The sequence below is a fragment of the Stegostoma tigrinum genome, unplaced genomic scaffold, assembly GCF_030684315.1.
Source record: "Stegostoma tigrinum isolate sSteTig4 unplaced genomic scaffold, sSteTig4.hap1 scaffold_49, whole genome shotgun sequence".
NCBI classification, from domain to species: domain Eukaryota; kingdom Metazoa; phylum Chordata; class Chondrichthyes; order Orectolobiformes; family Stegostomatidae; genus Stegostoma; species Stegostoma tigrinum.
Genome location: NW_026728419.1, coordinates 625,938 through 649,676, shown reverse-complemented (window position 1 = coordinate 649,676; position 23,739 = coordinate 625,938). Strand labels below are relative to the sequence as shown.

The 23,739-nt window shown below is 42.3% G+C and overlaps 1 long non-coding RNA gene across 1 annotated transcript in view; it reads left to right on the top strand.

Annotated features, from left to right (window-relative positions):
- The window catches only part of LOC132208600 (uncharacterized), a 56,234-nt gene that overhangs the window by 20,189 nt on the left and 12,306 nt on the right, over window positions 1-23,739 (top strand). The window contains exons 3-4 of the long non-coding RNA XR_009444728.1: window positions 6,132-6,252; window positions 6,368-6,475. This is a non-coding gene — a long non-coding RNA (uncharacterized LOC132208600). The remainder of the gene's footprint in view (window positions 1-6,131; window positions 6,253-6,367; window positions 6,476-23,739) is intronic.

Genomic DNA, 23,739 nt, shown 5'->3' with positions numbered 1-23,739 from the left:
AGGGCTTTGTCCGATATTTAAACACGTGATCTCTCAGATTTTTTTTGGGCTGTACAGCCCCTAAAGTGAGAATCATACCCCAAGACCAAACAGCCCTTTTGGCAAAGTTAGGAGGAGCCCTGGTCAAGTTGGGATTCCCTCAGAGCGGAGTACATTCCACGTTGCTCATGGGATTACTGTTCAATCTCAAGAACATCTTTTTTCTAACTCCCTGCTCTCGACACAGATTATAAAATTCAGGCTTACTGTTAATGTGAAGAGAGGTTGTGGATGTGCTCTTGCTGTTGCATAGAGATCACTGTTCCTGCGTCCAGTAAGAGGAAAGAAATTCCTGTTGATTGGAAACATCTCTTTCTGAATTCAATGTCACTCTGCCACAACAGGAGCTGGAAAATCCTGATGAATTGAAAAATAAAATGTCGTGTCTATAGCTTAAGTAATAAAAGATCAGTGTAATATATTTAACATTGTGCTACTACCGGCTGAATGAAGCAGCTACCCAGAGGCAGTCAGCTGTGTGTGTAAACCGCATGGTGAGCAGTTTGTGTTTTACTTTATACATGAGAGGAAGTGAGAATTTACCCAAACAATGGCACACCACAGCCGTGAAACATTGTTCCCTTGGCAAACTTGAAAAATAATCAGAAACAAGTTTGAGATCCATACACTCCGTCGCCAAAAGCCTCCATCCTAGCATATGTTCCAGGGAAGTTGGCCTGCAAATGAGTGGTGTAAACTTAATGTGATTTGTGTGCGGAGCCCTGCTTGTGTCCTGCTCTGAACTTGTAGGGCACTGGGGAATTTGATTCTGTATGTACATCGTTATTATCGACCCGCCTTAAAATGCAAGCACAGGAAAAGGATCTGAGGGAAAAAAGAAACAACTGACGAGATTCCCGACCCTCTTACCAAACATTGTTCAGTAAATTCAGCCACCAAAACACAATATTTCTCCAATTTCACCAGGAAGTAGCATCATGAATATCCTTAATAGAAATATGGAATCCCAAGAATTGCTTAACTTGAAGTCAGAGATGGAAGTGTCTGAGATTGTAATGTAGAAACGTAAGTACCTGGGGATGTAATTACCTTTCATTGAATGATTCAGCACCACGTGACCCACGACAAATCATTATATTCCGGGAGCCAGCATCATTGTTGCATCACAGTGGTTGAAGGCCGTCGCCGCTCATGGTGTATGACGTCATGGTGCAGCTGGAAGCCCCCGGGAACAGTTTATTAAAGAAACCTCCCTGAGGGTCAGACTGCCCTGTGGCGGGAAACATTTGGATGGCCAACCACAATCATTTCATGCGGTTAAAAAATCACCAAACTAAACAAGATCGAGGCATTCTTTTTTCTTCTCAATTAAATTTCAGTATCCATCAAGCGAGATAATGATTTCAGTGGGCCCTTGATTAAAGTCCGAAATGATGAAAAGCGATGTCAAAACCATTTAAATGGAGCACTACCCACCTTGAGTTTTAATCTCATCTCTTGATCCATTCAATCAATGCCTAAATCTATAATGTTCCCATGAAATCACAGCTTGATTACAGCAAAGACTTCATTCAGCCCATTGTTATCCTGAAATGAATCATAGTCAGCTTGAATTTAAACTGAGTAAATTGGAGAGAGACTGCAGAATCAGTTTGTATGTATCAGCACACACGGCCAGTTCCTGGTGGCATGGGTGTGCTTGCATTGACTGCGGGCCTGTGTCTCCATGATAAACTGGCAGAGGAACATTGGTATTTTAGTTGTTGCAATCTGAAATTTGAACTGGCTCACACGTGGGTTTAAGAGAGCTTACAGTTTTGTTTCACATCAGTCTCTGTGTCACAACCAATCAAGATGCTCAGCTTTTAACCAATAAAGGTTGTCAGTTAAAAAATTCACTGTTTCCTTTGTCACACATCTCCGGATCATCAATAGGAACATTAGCTACAAGGAAATATTCTCCAATCATTGAACTGTCTGCGAATATTATGTGCATTCAGGCCCAGGCAACTCATACCAAGATTCTTCCGAACTAGAAAGAACCTTTGACACTCTCTCTCCAACTCGTTCCATCCCTTTCTCCCTCTGTGTTTCAGCATTTGTATGTGTGCGTATGTGTGTCACTGTCTGTATGCACATGTTTGTCTCAGTGTGTGGCTCTGTGTCTGTGTGCTTCTGTCTCAATGTGTGTCTATATGCCTTTGTGTACATATGTGTCTGTGTGTTTCTTTCTCTGTATTAGTGTGTCACTGTTGAACTCTCACTGTGTGCAAGCTAGACTGATGTGAAACAAAACTGTAAGCTGAGTGTGTGCATTAGTGTGAGTCTCTGTGGCTGTGTGTTTGTGCCTGTGGTTCTTTCCAGTGGGCTTTCTGTTGTTTTGGGGGTGAATCCATTGAAACGGTGTTAACGCACTTCCCTGCTTTCTCTCTGTCTCTCCCTCTTGAGTTTCAAATGATACAATGGTCATGTTGACATGTGTCTCCATATGTGTTTGTATCTGTTTTTTTTTCCCCCTGGTTGTAATCGACTCACTGAAAATCCTGACACAGCAGGTGGTGACATTCCAATTCTAAAAAGATATCTAGAATTAAAAATCTAATGATGACTATGTTGAGGTTGGATGGCTCGCTGAGCTGGTTTGTTGTTCCGCAGACGTTTCGTTACCAAGCTTGGTAACATCCTCAGTGCAGCTTCTGATGAAGCATCAGAGTGCTTTCCCGCCTGGTTTTTAAACTCTGGGGTTCATTGTGATGGATTGCCTCACTTGTGGGTTTCCTCCATAGTGGAATGTATTTGGGATCGAGTTCAATGTGTTTATTAATAGCCTGCTTCGTGGAGTGCCATGCTTCCAGGAATTCTCGTGTTTGCCTCTGGCTTGCCTGTCCCAGGAATTTGGTGCTGTCCCAGTCGAAGTGGTGGTGCTCCTTGTCTGTGTGGATTAAGATGAGTGAGCATTGGCCATGTCTTTTTGTAGCCAGTTGTTCAACGATAATGGATATCCAAAGATCTGTGTCAGGAGATGCCTCCAGGAACAGCATCAGAAAGATTCTACATGCCCCGACACACACATCACACTTCCTTACATCAGGAACATGTCAGAACTCACCACAAGACTTCTCGACCACTCGGCATCAGGGTGGCACACAAACCCACATCAACCCTACGACAAGTGCTCACCAGAACTAAAGATCCAATCCCGACCATGGACAGGACCAATGTCATCTGCAAGATCCCCTGCAGAGACTGTGAGAAACACTACATCGGACAAACAGGAAGGAAACTAACAACAAGAGAACATGAACACCAACCCTAACCCTAACCCTATCTTAATCAGTCAGCAGGATGTGAAGTGATGGTACTCAGGAGCGACAGCTTTTCGCTTCTTGAACAAAAAGCAATCGCATGCTGTTAGCATTTATTTGACATCTCTGATCGCCTTTTACATTCAGAAATGTGTTCAGAAACTGCCTTTTGTGCATCTCTAAATAAGCACCGTGGAATTTCGTAAATTTTACTGAGTTGCTTTTTCACGTCTCCCATGCCAGCTTGCAAATCAGCTGGCTGCTACCTGAGATTTGTTCATGTCCACGATTGGAAAATGTTGGAGTAAGGAGAAAGGCAAGGAAGATGACAGCTCGTAGCTGCACCGAGGTTCGATCAACCTCCCAATGTGATTTGTCGTTCTCGAATTCTAATGCTTGCTCAGTTTTTCAGACAGAGGGTTATCTTTGAGCCACTTACACTGCAAAACGTCGTCGAAGGTAAGTCTACATATGTTGCACGGTATCATCCGGTGCACAACCTGCTCAGCTTGGTGCATTTTCCCAGTAGTCTGGTGTTTTTCACGCTACATGGTAACGTGAAAGTTGTCCTGTTTTGAGCAAAGGGCGGAATCGTTCACCAGAGTGAAAATCTAAATGCTGGAAATGCCATGCAGTTCATGTTTACTTTATCCAAGCATAACCGAATATACTTTCTCCCAGGCACATTACATTTGTCGCCTGACTGAGTCTCACATGACGTGCTCTGCTTTCAGTTGATTTTTGATTTGATCGAGCGGCTATCAGCATCTCGTGGCAAAATAATGTTTGAGCTGGGCACTTCCCGGCAGCTACGAAAATGGATGAACAAGACAGGGATGGTTCAAGCCTTTCCCTGTGCCTTCGCTTATGTTGTCTTGCAGTAGCAACATCAGAAAGAATCATGTTTGCAGCGCACCTGTCAGTGGCTGTGTGGCCAAGCGGTCTCAGGAGCTGGATTCAGATCCAGCCTCCTCGGAGGCGTGGGTTCAATTCCCACCACTGCTGTTATGCTGGTACCCTGTCATGTTGTTTGTCTGTTCTGCTGAAAATGGATGGCGATGAGCTGCGATCAGTAGAAAGCAATAGTAGGAAGCATTTTGTTTCCAATCAATGTACGATGCAAGAGAGCACAGAGCATCTGCTCCTCATTTCCATTGTGCCAGTGGTTATCAATTTTGTTGTGGAAATGGAAAGAGCAGACACTCAACCTTTGGTCTACTCACCAATGTCAACCAGATGTCCCACATTAACACAATCCCATTTGCCAGCATTTGGCCCATATCCCTCTAAACCCTTCCGATTCACTCACACATTCGATATGCCTTGGAAATGTTGTACATTTACCAGGCTGCACCACTTCATCTGGCAGTTCAACACATACTTGCACCACTTCAGGGCAATAAAAGAAATGGCCCTCAGGTCGCTTTTAAATTCCTACCCCTCACTTTAATTACACACCCTCTAGGTTTGGACTCACCCACCATGCGGTAAAGACCTTGACTCCTCACCCTGTATATATTCGTGATGATTATATCAACTTCCGCCAGGTCGTCCCTCAAACTCCGACACTCCAGGGAAAACATGCCTTAAACCTATTCAGTCTCGCCATACAGTCCGAAACCTGCAACCCTGGCAAAGCCCACGTGAATATTTTCTGGGCGGGTTGACATGATATCTTTTATTTTTCAATAATGCCAATAACGCTGGGCTGCATCGATCTATTTGAAACAGAGAGGTTTAGTGTTGAACGGCTGCACATTTTAATGCTGTAGGAAGATCAGTGCGCAGGGCAGGGTAGTGGCTGTGTTTCTGTAGTGTAGTGGTTACCACATTCGCTTTACCCGTGAAAGGTCCCCAGTTCGAAGCTGGGCAGAAACAGTGCTGCTGCCCTTTTATAGTGATAGGTTTCTGGATGGACATGGAGTGAGCGTTCTTGTCAGCCAACATTTCTTTGAATAAAGTTGGCCATTTCTGCTTTTGTTGTGGAAGGGAGGATAATTCTATTTCAATGTGGTATGAATCCTTGTTAAATTCCTCTCATTCCTGGCCATGAATGTGCTGAAATGGTCCCTTTTACGTGTGCATTTAGCGTGCCCTAATTCATTCTGGAGCAGTGTAGTGTCACCTTTGCTTTTTGTGTGAAAGCGTTCCAGCTCAAAGTCAAGGAAAAGCTTGATTTGCGGGTGTCGCAGTGCACCGCATATTCCTCTCTGTCAAATGCATCTCAAGGTAGTCTCTGAACGTCCTAGTTCTGCTCTGCCATGTCTCAAAGTGCATGAATTGAAACCAGAAGCCTTCAGTCACCTTTCGGAGTAGAGAAATGTGTTTGCATTTATTAGCAGTGGTCGCAATAGCGGCTCATTCAGCCAACAACAGGAGTGAAGGGATTTACAGGCTCAGATGAACCTCATGACTCATGCTCTCGTAGAGTCGTTAGCATTTACGTGTGGTCTCAAGTCAACAACATGCTAGTATTGAAACTGAGGAAATGACAAGCCAGGCTACCAATTGATATTGTATCCAATCTTTTCTTTATATCAAAGAGGAGCAAGAAAGTCTAAGCAAGGAGAGATAGAAAAATGTGCCACATGAAGTTAAAGTGAAGCAACTTGTACCTTAATCATGCAGCAGGATGTGAAGCGATGGTGACTCAGGCATGAGGGCTTTTCACTTCTTGAATGAAAAACAATCACATGCTGTTAACATCGCTGACGTCTCTGATCACCTTTTACTAACGGTCAATGTGTTCATAAACGTGCATCTCTAAATAAGCACCATGGAATTTCGTAAAATTTATTGAGTTGCTTTTCCTCGTTTCCCACACAGGTTTCTGAATCAGCTGGCTGCCAATCTAACATTTGTTCGTGTCCACGATTGGAAAGCTGTGCAGGAAAATTGACGCTTCAGGAGAAAGACAAGGCAGATAGCTGCTCAGACCTGCACCAAGGTTCGAACAACCTCGCAACGTGATATTGTCGTTTTTGAATTCTAATGTTTGCAAAAAGGACAAGCCAGGCTACTAAATAATATTGTTTCCATTTTCTTTTCATTCTTTCACAAAGGATCAAGGAGAGCGAAACAAGGAGGAATAGGAAAGCGAGGCTCTTGAGCTCTGGTGAAACACCTTTTCTCTTATTCAGTCCTCAGCAAGTGATGTGAAGGTGACTCAGGTGAGAGAGCTTTTCACCTCCTGAACACAAAGCAATCCCATCGCGTTAGCACTTTTTTTGACATCTCTGATTGACTTTTACATTCTGTCTCTACGTACAGAATCTGCCTTCTGTATATCTCTGGATAATTGAGTTGGGATGTTGAGATGGCATAATGAAAAGGAGCACGATTTTCCCTCCTATTATGTCTTCCAACTTCTCTTCCAATGAACATACATGGAATGAAAGAGAAAAAAAAAACAGAACAAGCATATTGTATCCGATGACTCTGTTCCGAGGAAGGGTCACCAGACCCGAAAAGTTAACTGCCTTTTTTCCCTTCACAGATGCTGCCAGACCTATTGAGCTTTTCTTGCAAATTTATTCTTGTTCCTGATTTACAAAATCTGCAGTTCCTTCGTTTTGTTTTAATCTGGACGTTTCACTCCCAGAAATGAGCAATAATGCAGTTGGAGCACTCATTCAGAGTCAGTTAACGTGGGCAAAGGCCCGAGAACACTTGTTTTCACTTTGAACGAGTGTTTCCTTTTGGCATGTTCATTGCAACGGTATCTCTGCACCATTCCCACGTTAGGCAATCCAAACACATTTAACAAAACCAGCTTTTTTTCTGGAAATCTCATTGGGCATTGTAGCAAATGTAAGGTAAAGAAGCTGGGTTTGTCTGGGAGTTGAACACAGCGACCTTTTGCATATCTACACCATATCATAATCTAAGCGAGAATCATACCCCTAGACTAACAAACCCTGCCTGTGTGCACTTGCCTAGCTCTGAACCAGCTGAGACTTACTCAGAGTGGATTGTCACGAATGTTGCTCCGGAAATTCAAACCAACTCAGAGTTTCAAGAACAATTTCCTCTCATTTTGTCTCCTTGCTCCCAGAATGGTGCTATTTGTCCATTCCAACGAGACTACATTCTCTTCATTTGTGTATTAAACCATTTTCTTCCACCTAGATCACAATATATTTTGAAAGGTTCACAGACTGGGTTTCTGTTTCGTGTCATTTCCATGTTTCCACGTACTAACTGATTTCCCGCTTAAATTCTCATGGCGCTGCTCAGTCTTCATCATGCCCAGGGATGAAAGAATTCAGTTTTGTGGAGACATTCCAGAGGCTGAGATTGTTATGTTTGGGGCATAGAAGATTAAATGGAGATTTCATGGCACGAGCGTTTGGATGAAGTAGACAGTGAGAAACCTGCTTCCAAAGACCAGGGGCAGTAAACACTGGGATTTTTGAACTTTGAAGATAAATAGAGGTGCGTTTATAGAGGACTTTCCATGTCATGAAGTCCGTTCACCACGAGAAGAGGTTTTTTGTTCAAAGCTTGCTTCCTTATTTTGCACATGTGATACATTCGCCACAGCAAACCTGAGGGACCTCAGACTGACCTCGTTCTCATCAAAAACAGACTTCATCAGTAACGAAGAGAGCAAGATAGAAAATGCCAGAGATTGCCCACGCTTTTAACGTGCAGAATCATTCTCATTTACTCTATCCACACAAAACAGGAATCATACCGCTCGATCAATGAACCAGCAAACAGCTCAGAACAATGAACTCTCAGCCAGGTGAGTTTTCTTGTAAGCTAAGGATATCCCCATTGCCTCGGGGAGTGAAAGCAACATTGAGTTTTAAAAACAGATTCTTCCCATTCTAACTCCTTACTCCCTTCTCCCGGGACCAAGCTCTGTCCATTGGCACCTGGAGTAAGACATCTTCCACTGGCAGCTAGTGCTGGAGAAGGGCAGCATGAACGTGCTCTTCAGTTCTCTGTCAAACCTCCTTGTGAGGAATGGAAATTGTGGAAGTCTGTGCAGAAGGCAGATCGTACTTGCACAGGAACTGACATTATGTTGGGAACCTTGTCTAAAGTACTGCATCTGAGACAGCGAAAAATGCAGAGTTGGTACGAAAGAGAGAATCCCTCCCAATAATAGGAAACTGTTTCTGTATCTTAATGTCACAGGGAGGTCGCTGCTATATGAATCAGCGGGAAAGTTACTGCAGGGAGTCTTGTCATTCAGACACACTGTACTAGGTCTGTATAAACTTCATGGTGTTGATCCCAGCTCAGGGAATAGATTTTACTTTTCAAATCATTCTCAGAGTGACAGAGAAGCAATTCAGGCCAGCACTTTGACATCTTCTGGGGAGAACAGGGATGTGAGAGAGTGGACAGCTTTTACTTTTGTACAGCATTTACAATCTTGACCTGTGTGACAGTAGAATCAATTTGAGAGATTGCTTCAGTTACAGATAGCAGGAAACAGTTGAGTTGTTTTACCTTGCTTCTGAAAGCTGTTCAGTAAATTGCGCAGAGCAACAGACTCTTCTCCTTGGCATTAGTGAAACGATAAACAGCAGAGTACGTCTTCCAGAGTATGGTCCCCAGCAGAACACAAGTAAAGAATTAAGAAGTGACAAGGTCTGTTAAAACCAATTCTGTGAAGAATTGAAGCCCAGGGACTGAAAATCCCTGCAATAGTGGGGATGTGGCTTTGTTGACTAGGATCGAGGAGGGTGCACAGTGCCGCTCCCAGGAGTCAGTGTTGGGACCACGTCTATTCCGGACAGGTATTAATGGCCCACAATTTTGCACAGAGTGGACATTTCCAAAATCCTTAATTTCACAATTTTAGGCAAGAAATGTAATGACTGGAGGAATTCACAGGACCTAATTTTTATTTTCCAGTACATCTTCCATTGCCTGATCTGAAGCTGGAAAATTCCAGCTGTGAGAGAAGTGTAGTAAAGTTGATGAGTTGATATTCAGTGGTGTCAATTAACATCATCCTCACCAGGTTATTGTTTAAAACTCTCAGCTGGAAAACTCACTAATAAAAAAGGAACGATCTCAACATTCGCTAGAATCATGGCTGATCTAAACTTCAATGACATTTTCCACCCCATCCACAAAACCCTGTGTACCATTGGGAACCAGACATTTATCAATCTCCACCTTCAAAAAATTTCGAAAGTAACATGTCAACTGTGGAAGGAAATGTTTGTGCTGCGAGCCAGTTGTGCTTTCTCATGAACTATGCAGGTTTATCATGTAGGCAACCGATTCTAGTCTGAATATTTTTCAAACTGTATTATCCCCAGAAAACTTGCCCCGAAAATTTGACAAACTTCGCATGGTCAGCAGTGGGAGCTGGACAACAGGGGGTGACAACGAATCAGCTTTTGCAGATCATCATTGACTTCCATCAAACACAATCTAAAACTCTGTGGGAGTCAAACCCACAACATTTGAAATACAGGGCCATAAATCCATAGATGTCTGGTACGCTCGCCATTGTACCTAGAACCTCGCCTACTCGAGCTTAAAAGTTCAGAAAGTTGGCATTGGTACATCATCTTTGTGTCTTTTTACAAAAAAAAACTTCCTTGGAAAGAAGGGTCACCAGACCTGAAAAATAACGCCGATGTTTCTTCACACATGTTGACAGATCTGTCAAACTTTTCTAGCAACTTCTGCTTTTGTATCTGTTTGTCCTCGTCCCACTTTCCACACTATCCCTGAGAGATCTGGCATTCATGTGATCATCTAAACACTCGTAAAATGTTCTGATTCTTAGCTTAAGCACACTTTCAGGCAGTGAATTTCAGATGCCCAGAACTATCTGTGGGAGAAACACATCTTCCTTAAATCTCCCGTAAACCTTCTGTCACTTGTTTTCAATCTTTCTTGAAGGTTAATAATCATTTTCAATAAGCTGAAGTTTAGTCCAATCTCCCTCATGTATCCCATTCATAATTTTATACATGTTAATCTGCTCCCCACTGAGCTTTCTCTGCTGTCAGAAAAAAAAACCCAGCCTAGATCGTCTGTCTTCTGAGCAGAAATGGTCCATCCAGGTAATATCCTTGCTGATCTGCTCTGGGCACACTCTAGTGCAATTACACCCTTCCTGTATCTCGCAATCAAAATGGTACAACGTTCTCTGAGCAAAATCAGAAATTTATGGAGAAATTCAGTCCAACAGGCATTATCTGTGGAAATGATTGATTAATTGATAGATTATTATGTGTACCGAAATACAGTGAAAAGCTTTGTTTACGAACAGGACAAGCAGATCATAGTAAGCAAGGATAAACACATCAGAATTTGTGAAAAGATCTAGACAGAGGTACATTGGTTACATGGCACAGGACATGGAGTAGGCGAGATCAAGGGCAGCAAGATCAACATTATGTGTTGTCCTGTGGCTGCGAGTCAAGGGTCGTCAGTACTCGGGTCTGAGCTATTCAGCAGAACTGATAGCATCGAGGGAAAGGTGGTGTATAAAATGTACTCCCCTAAGAAATGTGCCCTGTGTGCATATGTCTGAATATGAAGATAATAAAATGTGAGGCTGGATGAACACAGCAGGCCAAGCAGCATCTCAGGACCACAAAAGCTGACGTTTCGGGCCCGAAACGTCAGCTTTTGTGCTCCTGAGATGCTGCTTGGCCTGCTGTGTTCATCCAGCCTCACATTTTATTTTCTTGGAATTCTCCAGCATCTGCAGTTCCCATTATCTCTGTCTGAATATGAATATCGTTGTGTCATTCTACGCTTCTTATTGAAAGTTCACCTTATCTTGAAAATCCTTCTTTAGCCTTGGATGGTGCTTCATTCTCTTCGAGTCTTTCTGACTGCAGTTTAGCTTTTTCCAGCATGAAATATTCCCTCAAATGTCTAACATTACAAGTCTACTGACCCAGCTCCTAAGCTAATGTACCAATTCATTGCAGCCAGCCCTAATTTCGCACTGTTACCAATTTCCTCACATAGGTTTCAAGCTGTCATCTTAGAACCAACCATCCCTCCCTCAAAGTACACTCAGCCACACCGTGATCACTGATACCTCGGTGCGTGTTCGCTATGAGATCATTGAATAATCTTGTGCCATTACATATTACCAGGTGTCTTGCTCTCTGATTGTTTCTGGAAAATACTGTTCTAATGAACTAGTCAATTCATCATTCAATCTACATTCGCTAATCTGACTTGTCCAATGTGTATGGTCATTAGAATAACCAAGAAGCACTGTTTTACTGTAACTTAAATGATAAGGACTGCTTTAATTGTGGCACCGATGACAAATTTGATGTTCCATCATTGTTGGTTAGTTGAAATATCTTGGAATCCCCTTTCAGAGAGGTCTGCGTCTGTATCTGCACCACTTGGATAGAAGAATTTCAAGGACGAATCTCTCTGTCAAACTCTCCAGAGCTTTTGGGGATGACAAACAAACTCTACCCTTGCCTTCCAAAACACAGATGAATATATTTTCTTAAAAATACCAAGATATTTTATACTTTCACAGTTGGGTCTATAGTTTCAGAAAGGTAATACCTTGCTGGATGAGTCTGATTCCAGCGACACGAAGAGAATGACATTACATTGAGGTTGTGATTCCCATCGTTTTGTTTGCCACATTGCCAGAAGGATGTGGTAGATTTGGAGAGAGTGCAGAGAAGGTTCACCAGGATGTTGGCCAGTCTCGAGGTCATTGGTAATGACGAAATGTTAAAAAGAATGGGATTGTTTTTATTGGAAAGATGGTGGCTGAGAGGTGACCGAATAGAGGCCTAGAAAATTATGAGAGGCAGAGATAGGGTGGATAGTTAGAGGTTTTGATTTTTTTTCCCAGGGTTGAAGTTTCAATTTATAAAGGGGCACAGATGCAACGTGAGAGGGCAAAAGTTTGAGCAAGATGTGCGCAGAAAGTTTTTTTTTCATATGGACTGGTAGGAGCCTGGAATACATTACCAGAAGAGATGATGAAAGGAGGCACGTTGGCAAAAGTTAAAAGACACTTGGATGGTTACATGAATAGGAAGAGAATGGAGGGATACGGAACAAATGAGGGCAGAAGGTTTTTCTTTAATTTAGTCAGGTCACCACGATCAGCACAGGCTTGGAAAGATGAAAGGTTTGTTCCTGTGCTGCACTTCTCTTTTGTTTATTTGTTGTTTGTTTTCAATTGGTTACTTTCAGAGGATTGATCGTATGATGTCAGTGTCACTGAGTTCACTAATTTCATGGCAAGTCAGCACAACTCAATATGTCATTGATACTTGGGGAACCTGTCAAACATAGAAACTTTATAGTTACTCATGTATTGGCCATAACCAAATACCTGAGAGTCGACTGAAATTGCAGCTTCACTGTACTCGTTCAGATCAGACAAAATATAGTCCATTTCTTTTCCCATTAAGGAAGCTGTGCTGGTGATACTTGTATAAACATGGTGTCTGTTTCTTCTTTAAGTTCCAACAAAAACTTTTTTTTGAGAATATCCTCCTAAATTTGTGAATCTCAGAAAATTGATGTTGCTTGAAAAGATATTTTAGACGCAGCTGAACTTCATGAAAATAAAAACAGGAATAGATTATTGACGATGACCCATGCCATGTTCTTTATTGAACAAGCCTGTCTCCACATGCTCTGAAAACTTTTAATAGAATCCCTTTAGTTTGGAAACAGGCCCTTCAGCCCAACAAGGTCACACTTACTCTCCGAGCTTCACACCAAGACCCTTCCCCCGGAACCACCTAATCTATACATTCTTGAACATCACAGGCAATTCAGCATGGCCATTCCATCAGCGTGCAAATTCTTGAACTGTGGGAGGAAACGGAAGCACCCAGAGAAAACATATTGCAGACACAGGAGAACATCCAAACTGCATACAGTCACCTAAGAATAGAATCGAACCGAAGTCCCAGGCTCTGTGAGGCAGCAGTCATAACAACCATGCCACTTCGTAATACATGTCACAGAATAACTACAGGAAAAATAGTGGTAACACATGTCCTCATTACTGCAGGAGGTCCGAATGAGCTATATTTCTACTGTTATTGTCCAGAAATCATCCAGTACCCCTACATCTATTAGCTGTATCTATATTTAATTTCGAATACCCCGTCCAGATATGACCAATGTTATCAACATTCATACCTTGTGATAAAGCAGTCTTAATATAAAATATATTTCCCGACGACACATTTAAAATTATCCTGCTCTGTTCACAATGTCTTTGGGCATTTCATCTCCCAAATGTAGTCTGTCTATTTCTTCTGCATCACACTTCATTCTGCCTCCCAAAGAGGGTGATGGTTAAAAATTGGTGACTGGGCGAGATCATTGTACTCCCCTCCAGTCTCCACCGCCACTGCTTCATTCCTTTCTGTCTCCTAACCAGCATCATATTCATTCTGTCATTAATCCGTGGGTTTAAATGGACAAGATCATTGTTCATGTCAAGCCTGGCTTTGGACTCAAGTTACAAAATCAATTTTTTTACAACTTTAAAGCAAATAAACTTCAATAAGATGCTTTTCAGTGTATTTTAAAAAGAAAGCTAAAGTGTATTCTGTGTTGAAAAAAATGCCTTCTTAGATAAATGGCAGGAATGTCCAGCCAAATCCACACTTCCTCTGTAAGGTCATGGCAGCTATGCCCAGTGGCAATCAGTTGGTTGGCGCTTGTTTTGGTGAAGGAAAGACCAGAACAATAACAACCTCTTGACTTTTTTGAGGGGGGAGATGGGTACACCATTGTATATGGACAGCACAGTAGAATCATTTAACCAGCGAAAAGAAATCATACATTATGCTCCCACACAACTGACTTCGCTAGAGCAATGTGTAATGGGAGATAAGGCCAATAGACAGAGATTAAGTCACCCAAACCAGTTTGGTTATTATTTTGATCTGAAGTTTCTCGAATTAAAGGAGTTAACTAGAACTGTTTGTTCAGTGACTGTGATTGATGTCAGTCTCCATGGATTCCAGCTGTGTCACAGGAGGCTTTCCTTCTCCTACTACTAAGGGGCCCCATTCAGTGTGTTCTCCCATAGTATAAGCGTGAGCATCAGCTACAGCACGGACAGGGATCAGCAGCTGCAGAGAGACGGCGCAGAGAGGTCAGAATCTGAGAGCAATAGACTGGAATGTTCCAACAATGAATCTGAATCTGAGAATAATAGACAGGAATGTTACAATAACGGACAGGAGTTTATTCGAGGGTCTTTTATACCTTTCAAATCCTTGGGCCCTGTTATCATGGCGAATACACGGCCTACTGCTGATTATTCAAGTGGGTTACTATCCCCTCCTCGCTATTGTTGGTGTTCCTGGTAAGTCACTGTCTCTAACCATTCATTAATTCCATAAAACATGTTGAACTTCATTGCTATTTCCGTTATCCGCACTTGGGCAAAGGCAGAATCTATTTTCTTTTGTTTCAATTGCAAACACCGCTCATTTCCATGAATTTCAGACCCTTCCTTTACAGACACGAGTGTTCACAACCTGGAGGACCCCTTTTGCCCTGAACTGATTTATACCTCATTGTTGTCTCCATCAGCAAACCTGTCGACGACCAGCTCGATAATATCCACACGCTCCACCTCTGTGTCATTGTTGCTGTTGAATAAACCATTAACTACGCCTTGGTATCGTTCAGACTTTATATCTTCAGGTCTCCACCAGCCAGTCTTCCAGTTACAAATAATTGGCCAGAAACTTGTTCTTGTCTCTGAATTTACTTTACAATACGGAGATTGTGTCAGAGTAGTAATGTTGATGGACAGGTAATTTATATCAACAACACTGTTCCAAATTCACAGCTGATGGCAGACCATAAATTCAAATGACAGGAACTGGAGTAATTAAAGAAGTCACTAACAGCAACCATAAAATCAACAGAATTTTGTCTAAAAACCTATCTGTTTTACGAATATCCTTTGGGAAAGAAATCTCACATTACCACCTGATCTGGACTAAGAGTGACCTCAGACCCATAATAATGTGCTCGGCTCTATACTGCCTTGAGAATTGGCCTCACAGGGAAGAACAATTAATGATGGTGAACAAATGCTGGCCCTTTCCAATAATGTCAAAATCCCATGAAATTCCATGAAACAAAAAGGAAAAACAAATGGTGAGGAAACTGAACAGGTTTGAAGTTCCTGCCAAGAGAAGAACAGAGTTTGCATTTGAGTCCACTGGCCACACATTGGAACTGAAAGCAGCTGGGAAATGATGTGATTAAATCTGGTGACAGAGATGTTTGTTTTGAAGGGGAGAAGGAGTGTGTTGAATACGTGGAGTAAGAGAGAGAAAAAAAGAAGCAATTAGGGACACTGTTGATGATCATTTGGAATAGAAATAAAATGTGATGCTAATCTTGTTTATTTTTAGCCTTTTCCCATATTCCTGAATATCATTCCTGTGCAGGTATATGTCCAAGTCTGTGTTTAAAGTGAGTTATGTCCCCTTTGTTTCTTTTCCCTGAGTGTGATCATCTTCCTTTATTCATTAATGGGACATGATCATCGCTGACTGGGCTAGAAATTACTGCCGTTTCCTGCTTCCCCTCCAGACGGTGTCAGTGGGCTGCTTTCTTCAACCACTGCTGTCCACATGTGTCAATGCCTAGAGCCATTCTGTTCATTTCTATGAGACCTTGCAGTGACTGATATAACTGAATGGCTGTCTTGCCCATTTCAGATGGCAACTGAGAGCCAATCACATTGCTTTAGCTCTGCAGTCACTGAAGGCCAGACCAGATGAAGATGGCTGATTTCTTTCCATGAAGTACAGCGGTGGGCCAGTTTTTTTTTTCTTTCTCTCTGACGAGCGATGATGCATTCACAGTTTCAATAAATACATAATGCCAGATATTTTGTTGAATTCAAATTCAACTATCTGTAGTGGCAGGATTCAAATCCTGAGTCTGGGTCATATACCTGGGTCCTTGGATTAACAGTCTGCACATAATATCACTAGAATGCCTCGTTCAAGCATGTCCAACCATCTTCACCGGTAATAGTGGTTTTACTGTTATTGTGACTGAGGTACAGAAAAAGTGTGCAATTGTATTATAAACTACTTTGATGGAGAGTGGAACTGTTAATATTTCAGGTCACTGCGACTGCGTAAAAATGTAACAGTTTATCATCCAGGAAAAGAAAATGAGGAGAGGAAGGCATTTTCAACACTGAATGGGTGCACCATGAATACATAAATTTGACTTTCTCCTGTCATTGGAAAGCCAGGAAATGTTATTTTCATGGTTTCTTGGGTGTGTGTTGTCAGCTGCTGCATTCATTTCGGGAGACCTGAAGGTCTGGTGCCTCCACTCCGTGAGATATATGGTTGCTGCATTTACAGTGTATCTGGGACTTCAATATGGCTAACAAATGGGACAGAGGCTGCATTGAAGGGAAGCTCTGTAAACAGGGTGTATCAGGGCACTGTGCTCTCCTCTCTGGAGATTCATGGAATGTTTTCCAATGTTGTCCCTATTTCAGTTGCAAAGCGTGAAGCCAGTTTTATTCAGAAATGAAGAGGTCCCAGAGTTGTGTCACCACTTTCAGTATAACCTGTAGTCACACACCAGGGGGAGGACTGTGCTGACACTGGCCATGAAGTGAACTGGTTTTATTCTGGAAATTTCTGGGCGGAATTGAGTTACATGTCCATCGTGTCCCAGAGAGCCGTCCTCTGATGTATTCATGAGGTGATGTCATCTTTGTCCAGTGAGGTGAACACGTTGGCTCTGTCTCCACAGAGGGAGCAATGCAAAACGTTCCAGTAATATTAGGGAACAAGGTGACTGGTAAAAATGAGGACATGTAGGAAATTAGGAAGAATAAAGAGGAAGTATTCAAAAAACTCATTCTATTGAACATTGATATGTTGATGCATCAGATGTGTGATGCCTTAAGAGGGCTACAGATATACGGCTGGAGCACTGAAGTTGCTGGATTGCTCATTCAGGAGTTGATACAGACACGATGGGTCAATGTCTTCCTTCTGTAGTGTAAGTTCCATCATTCTATGATCTACATTCTGGAATATTGAGGGAGGTCAAAGTTCTTCAATGCTTTTTAGATTCTGGAAAGGATCCTGCTGACTGGAAAGTAGCTATTGCGATCACAAATATCTAAAACAGGATGAAAAGGGAGAACAGAAAATTAAGTAGTGGATAACATGATGTCAGTTATGAGAAAATATCAGTTTTTTTTGTAATTCATGTAACAACTAGATAATAGGAGAATAATGATATGAGTTGGTAGACTTAGCCTATATTCATGAATGGGAAATTATCTGATAAATCTTCTGGAGTTTGTCCAAAATGTTGGTTGTGACATCGACAAATGAGAACAAGTGGAAGTGGTGTATTTGAATTTGCAGAAAACCTTTGATGTGGTTGTACGCAGGTGAGTGAACCCATTTAGAATCCTTGGGTAAGGGGGAAAGTATTTTATGGATTGAAATTTGGATAATAGAGAGAATACAGTGCGCCAGATCCTTCTATACACCGAAGGTAACTACTCAGATGATATCACAGGCATCAGTGCTTGGAGAACAGATATTTATAAGGCAAAGAAATGATTTAGATGCAGGCAAAAAACACCATCCTTCTCATTTTGTTTTTATTAGAAGGTGAGACGTTGAGAAGTGCTGTTGCCGAAAAGGACCTGAATACCCTTGGTCATGAGTTGCTAACATAATTCTGGCGGGTTAGCATGTGATCAAAACAATAAATTGTTTGTTGTCCTTCATTGCAAAATGATTCAGGTATAGGGCTAAAGACACCTTTCTGCATTTGTTGAGCATCGTGTACAGATTTTCTCTCCTGAATACGGATTCTTTGTCACAGACAGAATGCAAAGGCGTTTCACCAGACTGATTCCTGAGATGACGATGACATGAGGAGAGTGTGTAGAAAGCGAGGCTTTAATTTGTAGCAGTGTGAGAGGATAAGAGGTGATTCCATTGAAAGATGAAGTTTATGCACCGTCACACGTCTGAAACAAAACATTGATACATGACTGCAGATAGTTTACGATTCTCTGCCGAACCTCCATGTTGTTTTCTTTTTCTTTTAGCATTCATTTGTGTGCATTGGGCATCACTGGCTGGGCAAACATTTATTGCCCTTATGACTCTTGAGAAGTTGTTGATGAGCTGCCTTCCTGAATCACTACCCGCTGTGGGTTGAATCGTAATGTCACTCATGAGGGAATTCCAGGAATTTGACCGAGCATCAGTGAAGGAATAAGCAATATACTTTCCAGATCAGGATGATTAGTGTCTTCAAGGGCAGCTCGAATGTGGTGATGTTTCTCCATACCTTCTTCCCTGTCCTTCTCGATTGAAATGATCATGGGTTTCGAAGGTGTTATCTGAGAATCTTTGGTGAATTTCTGCTGGGTATCTTGCATGTAGTATGCACTGCTGTCACTGAATGTTGGTGCTGGAAGGAGTCAATGCTTGTATCTTGGATGATGTTAATTTTCTTGAGTGTTGTTGGAGCTGCATTCATCCAAGCAAGTGGGTAGTATTCCGTCACACTCCTGAGTTGTGCCTTGAAGAAAGTAGACAGGCTTTGAGGAGCCAGGATGTGAGTTCCTTGCCAAAGTATTCCTCACTTCTCATCAAATTTTGTTGCCACTGCAGTTATGTGGTGTGTCCAGCTGAGTTACTGATCAATGATACCTCCCAGAATGTTGACAGAGGAGGATTCAGAATGTCTAGGGGCCGTGGTTAGAATGTCTTTTATTGGTGGTGGCCACAGCCTGGCATTTGTGTGGTGCAAATCTTTCAGCCCAAGCCTGGATCCTGTTCAGATCTTGTTGCATTAGAATATGGACTGTTTTGGTATTTTACTGACTTGTGAATGGTGTTGAACATTATGCATTCATCAATGAACATCCTCTGACCTGATGCTGGAGGGAATGTTGGGCGTCCAAAACTACCCCACAGAGCTCATGCAGTGATGTCATGGAGATCCGATGGCTAACCTCCAACAACCGTGGCCATTGCCCTTTGTGCCAGTCATATCTCCAAACACTCATGAGTGTACCCAAATACTGATTGATTCCATGTTTAATCAGGCCCCTTGATGCCACATTCAGTCGAATATTACCTTGAAGCCAAGCACTGTTACTCTCACTTCAGCTGATGAATTCAGCTCTTTTGTCCATGTTTGAACCAAGGCTTTAATGAAGTCACAATTTGAAAGACCCCAGTGAAACCCAAACGGGACTTCACTGAGCAACTTTTTGATGACAAAGTGTTTTTAATAGTACTATTTATGATACCACCCATCACTTTGCTCGTGATAGAAAGTAGGCTGATGGGGCAGCTGTCCTGCTTTTCATGTACAGAAAGTACCTGGACAATATTATATGATGTCAGGTCGATGCCTGCGTTGTAACTGCCCTGCTACAGCTTGGTTAGGGAGTGGCACGTTCTGGAGCTTAAGGCTTCAATACAATGCCAGGATATTGCCAGGGCCTGTAGCCTTCTAAGTATTCGGTGTCTCCAAACATTTCTTGGTATCATTTGGAAAGAATAGATTTGGCTGAAGACTGGTATCTGTAATGATGTGGACCTCTGGAGGAATCCGAGATGGATCATCCACTCGGCATTTCTGGCTGAAGGTGGCAGCCAAAGCTTCAGCCTTACTTTTTGCGCTGAGGTGCTGGGCTTTCCCATCATTGAGGACGGGAATATTTGTGGAGCCTCCTCCTCCAGTGCATTGTTTGTTTCTCCACCATCATACACAAGTGGATGTAGCAGGGCTGCAGGACTCTGATCTGATCTGTTTGCTACGAAATCGCTTCATTCTATCACTTGCAGCTTATGTTGTTTGGCATGCAAACAGTCCTCTTTGGTGGCTTCGCCAAGTTGACACCTCATCTTCAGGTTGAGAGAGCTCCAGGCTCTCAATGAGCTCTCACCACTTTATTTTGCAGTCGGTGTGTGATCCTGCATTGATTTTCATGTTGTTCACAAACCTGTCAGGGGCCACAGTGCCCTAAGTCAGACAGAGTTTGCCATTGCAGCCAGTTTCTGACCTCCATATAGAAAAACAGTTTGTATTCTCAGAGATGGCAGATGTATCTTTGAGGCTTGGCACAACTGATCCACTTTCCTTTTTCACAATCAGCAAATTGTGGTAAAGCACCATTAGCCATGCAGCCAGAAGGAGCAACATGTAACAGTCTATCTGTGCAGTCTGTGGTACATTGGTTAATCATGTTGGGCCGGCAATAATATCCTCCTATTTATGTATCAGTGTTTCAAAGGGCTGAATGGCATCTTCCTCATTCCATGGAAAAGGATCATGGACTGGATTCAGCAACCTCAGAGTCCTGTTTTAAATTTTGATGTGCTGACAAGACACACTCTTTTCTGATGTCACAGGCAGGAGTGACTGAATGGGCTGTCCCCTTTGTCCAAAATCTCAATGGACTGAAAGACTTCCTTATCCTCCTGTGAAATCACCTCGAGGTGCTGAATGATGTCTTCCTTTTACTGTGAATATGTGCTGTGTCCAGTAGTGCTGTTACATGAATGTTACACACACTTTAATATTTCAAGCTTGACTGTTGTCCAGTTTTTGGTGCACACTGACACAGGCTGCTTTAGGAACTGAGGCCTGACAAGTTGTGCTAAACATTGTGTAATCTTCGGTGATCATCCCAATTTCTCATCCTATGATGGGGGTAAGGCATTGATGAAACAGTTGAAAAAGTTTGTGCCGAGGAAGCTACCTTGAATATCTCCCGCAATGATACCCCGGCGCTGAGGTGATTGATGTCTCACAACCACACTGTGCTACGAATGTCTCCACCCATTGAAGAGTTTACACTGATTCCTATTTAGTCCAATTTTGTTTGGTTTCCTTGATACCACTGCGAGTCAAATGCTGCCTTGCAATCTGTGCCCATCACATTTACACTGTGTTTGTATCTTTTGTTCGTGTTAATAGGTTATGCTGTATGTGTGGGGGCTGTTTCCTTCTCTCAGAGAGTAGTGACTGTCGGAACGTCTTAATTCCAGAGAGCATAGAGAGATAGGTCACTGAAATGTTTGGAAAGAAGTGATTAAATTTTGACACATCAGAAATTTGAGAGCTGCAAGGAAGTGGGCAGGAAAGAGGAATTGAAGCCAACATCAGATTAGCCATGATCGCATTGAAGGGGAAGGCAGGCTTGAGGGGCTGAAAGATTTACTTCTGTATCTTGTTTCCTCCCATTCTGCTTTTGAAAAGTTATTGGTTGTGATTTCCCTGAAATTGATGCTTTGGAATGTTGCAGGTAGGAAGACCAGAGAATTTTGTCAGTGATGTCAGTGACCAGTATGCGGCTGTTTTCACAGTGAATCAAGGTCTAGACCACGACCAATAAAGGGATACTGGGAAACGTCTGTGAGGAGAGTTGGGGTGTGTTTCACACTGGTGCCCCCGTTTTCCACCAAAAACATTATCCAACATGCATCACATGGCGTGTGGCAGTTCTGAGGGGTTTCTGTGCATGAGGTAGCTGGAACAAGTGGCCTTCCACAGCTTCAGTATGGCAGATTTGAGGATCAGAATGGAACATAGGACTGAGGAGCAGGAGTGGGTCATTAGACACTTTGACTCTGCTCCACCAGTCACTAAGCTTGTGGCTGACCCGGTTGTCGCCTCAGTCACACCTTCCTATCCGTAGTTCGTTACCCTTGGATCACTCTGCTTTCAAATATCTAACTAACGCTGCTTTGAATCAATACAAACATGCAGGAACCACAGACTTCTGGGGAAGGGAATTCCCACTCAAATGACCCTTTGAGAATTTCTCCTCATCCCTGTTTAGACTGAGAATGGAGGGTCTTTTTTTTTCTTTTTTTGTCCAACTCTTCACTAATTTATTTGTTGCCAACTTGGTGATATGGCTAATTATGCAGGTCTCAGACTGGGTTACGTTCAGCGTTTAGGAAAAATTGAGTAGAAGTCTTACGTTTACTAAAAAAACAGCTCAGCCATAATCAAAGCAACGTAACTGACGCTGTGATGGAAGGTTAAATGACAAATAGTTTGAGCATTGAAAATATGTACATCAGTATTTATCATTCTATAAATACTGAAACACATAAAAATAAACACATACAGACACACTTACAATCACACACACATGCAAACACACAGAGTCATGCACACACATATGCACACGTGAAGACAAACGGGAAAAAATCACTGCAGAATATCAGTTTGAAGAGTTTTGTCAAAAAAAAAAGTTAAACTCATGACACGAGCAAAAAGCAGATTGTCCCAAATGTTACTCTGCTTCTGAAGTCATTCTGGACACACAAGCTGCTGGCAGTTGGATTTCGACTTGGACCAGTTGGATTTAGTTTAATTCCCTTTGCTTCAGGGAGTTTGGAAATTTCAATGAATCCTCAACCGGAATCCTCCACGTGTAGTAAAGATCACTGAGCGGGGTTTCCATTCACACACATCGCTGTGAGGTGAAAGAGATAGGTAGGTAGGTAGGTAGGCAGATAGATAGATAGATAGACAGATAGATAGATAGATAGATAGATAGATAGATAGATAGATAGATAGATAGATAGATAGATAGATAGATAGATAGATAGATAGATAGATAGATAGATAGATAGACAGACAGACAGACAGACAGATAGACAGACAGACAGGCAGACAGGTAGGCAGACAGGTAGGCAGACAGACAGACATGGGGGCAATAAGCCGTCGCTTCTCAGGAAGGTTGCAATTTCTCCCTGCCTGAGTTGAATCATATAAAAGCATATTGTTATCTGAATGTGTCTGAACATGCCTTTCCTGTTTGTTCGCATAAACAATGATTCCCTTTTCCATCAAAAATCAGTTGGCCTCAGCCTTGAGTATTTTCAAAAACCAAATCTTCACTGGCCTGGAGGTGAGCACAACACTAAGAAAAGGTAATACCTTTATATTAGTCTTAAATAGGCGAGCCCTTATTTTTTAAATGAGTTAACATCACACTATGTCACCATCTCTTTGGAGTTTGAAGGATACAACAATTAGTAACAGGCATAGACCTCAAACCCCCCATACCGCTTTTTACCATTAAGACTTTTCAACCAAATATTTATCAACTTCATCCTCCACTGCTCTTTTAGGTAGATAAATTACAACGAGCATAAGATCATGAAAGCGTAAGAAATTGGAGCAGAAATGGCCGATTCGACCCACTCAGTGTGTTTTGCTGTTCGATCATGTTCCTTTCCTGGGAGGTGGTGGAGACGATGTGTTGTGACACAACAAGACCGTGGAGATTCCATTTGCACTGACTCAACATAAAAGAGGGACAGTTTTCTGGGCCACAGCATCTAAGTTATGCCAAGTGAAAAATAACTTACAGTAGGTTGAAAATGAGAATTGTTCATCACTGAATATTGCTTCTTACTCAGTTGGTGCG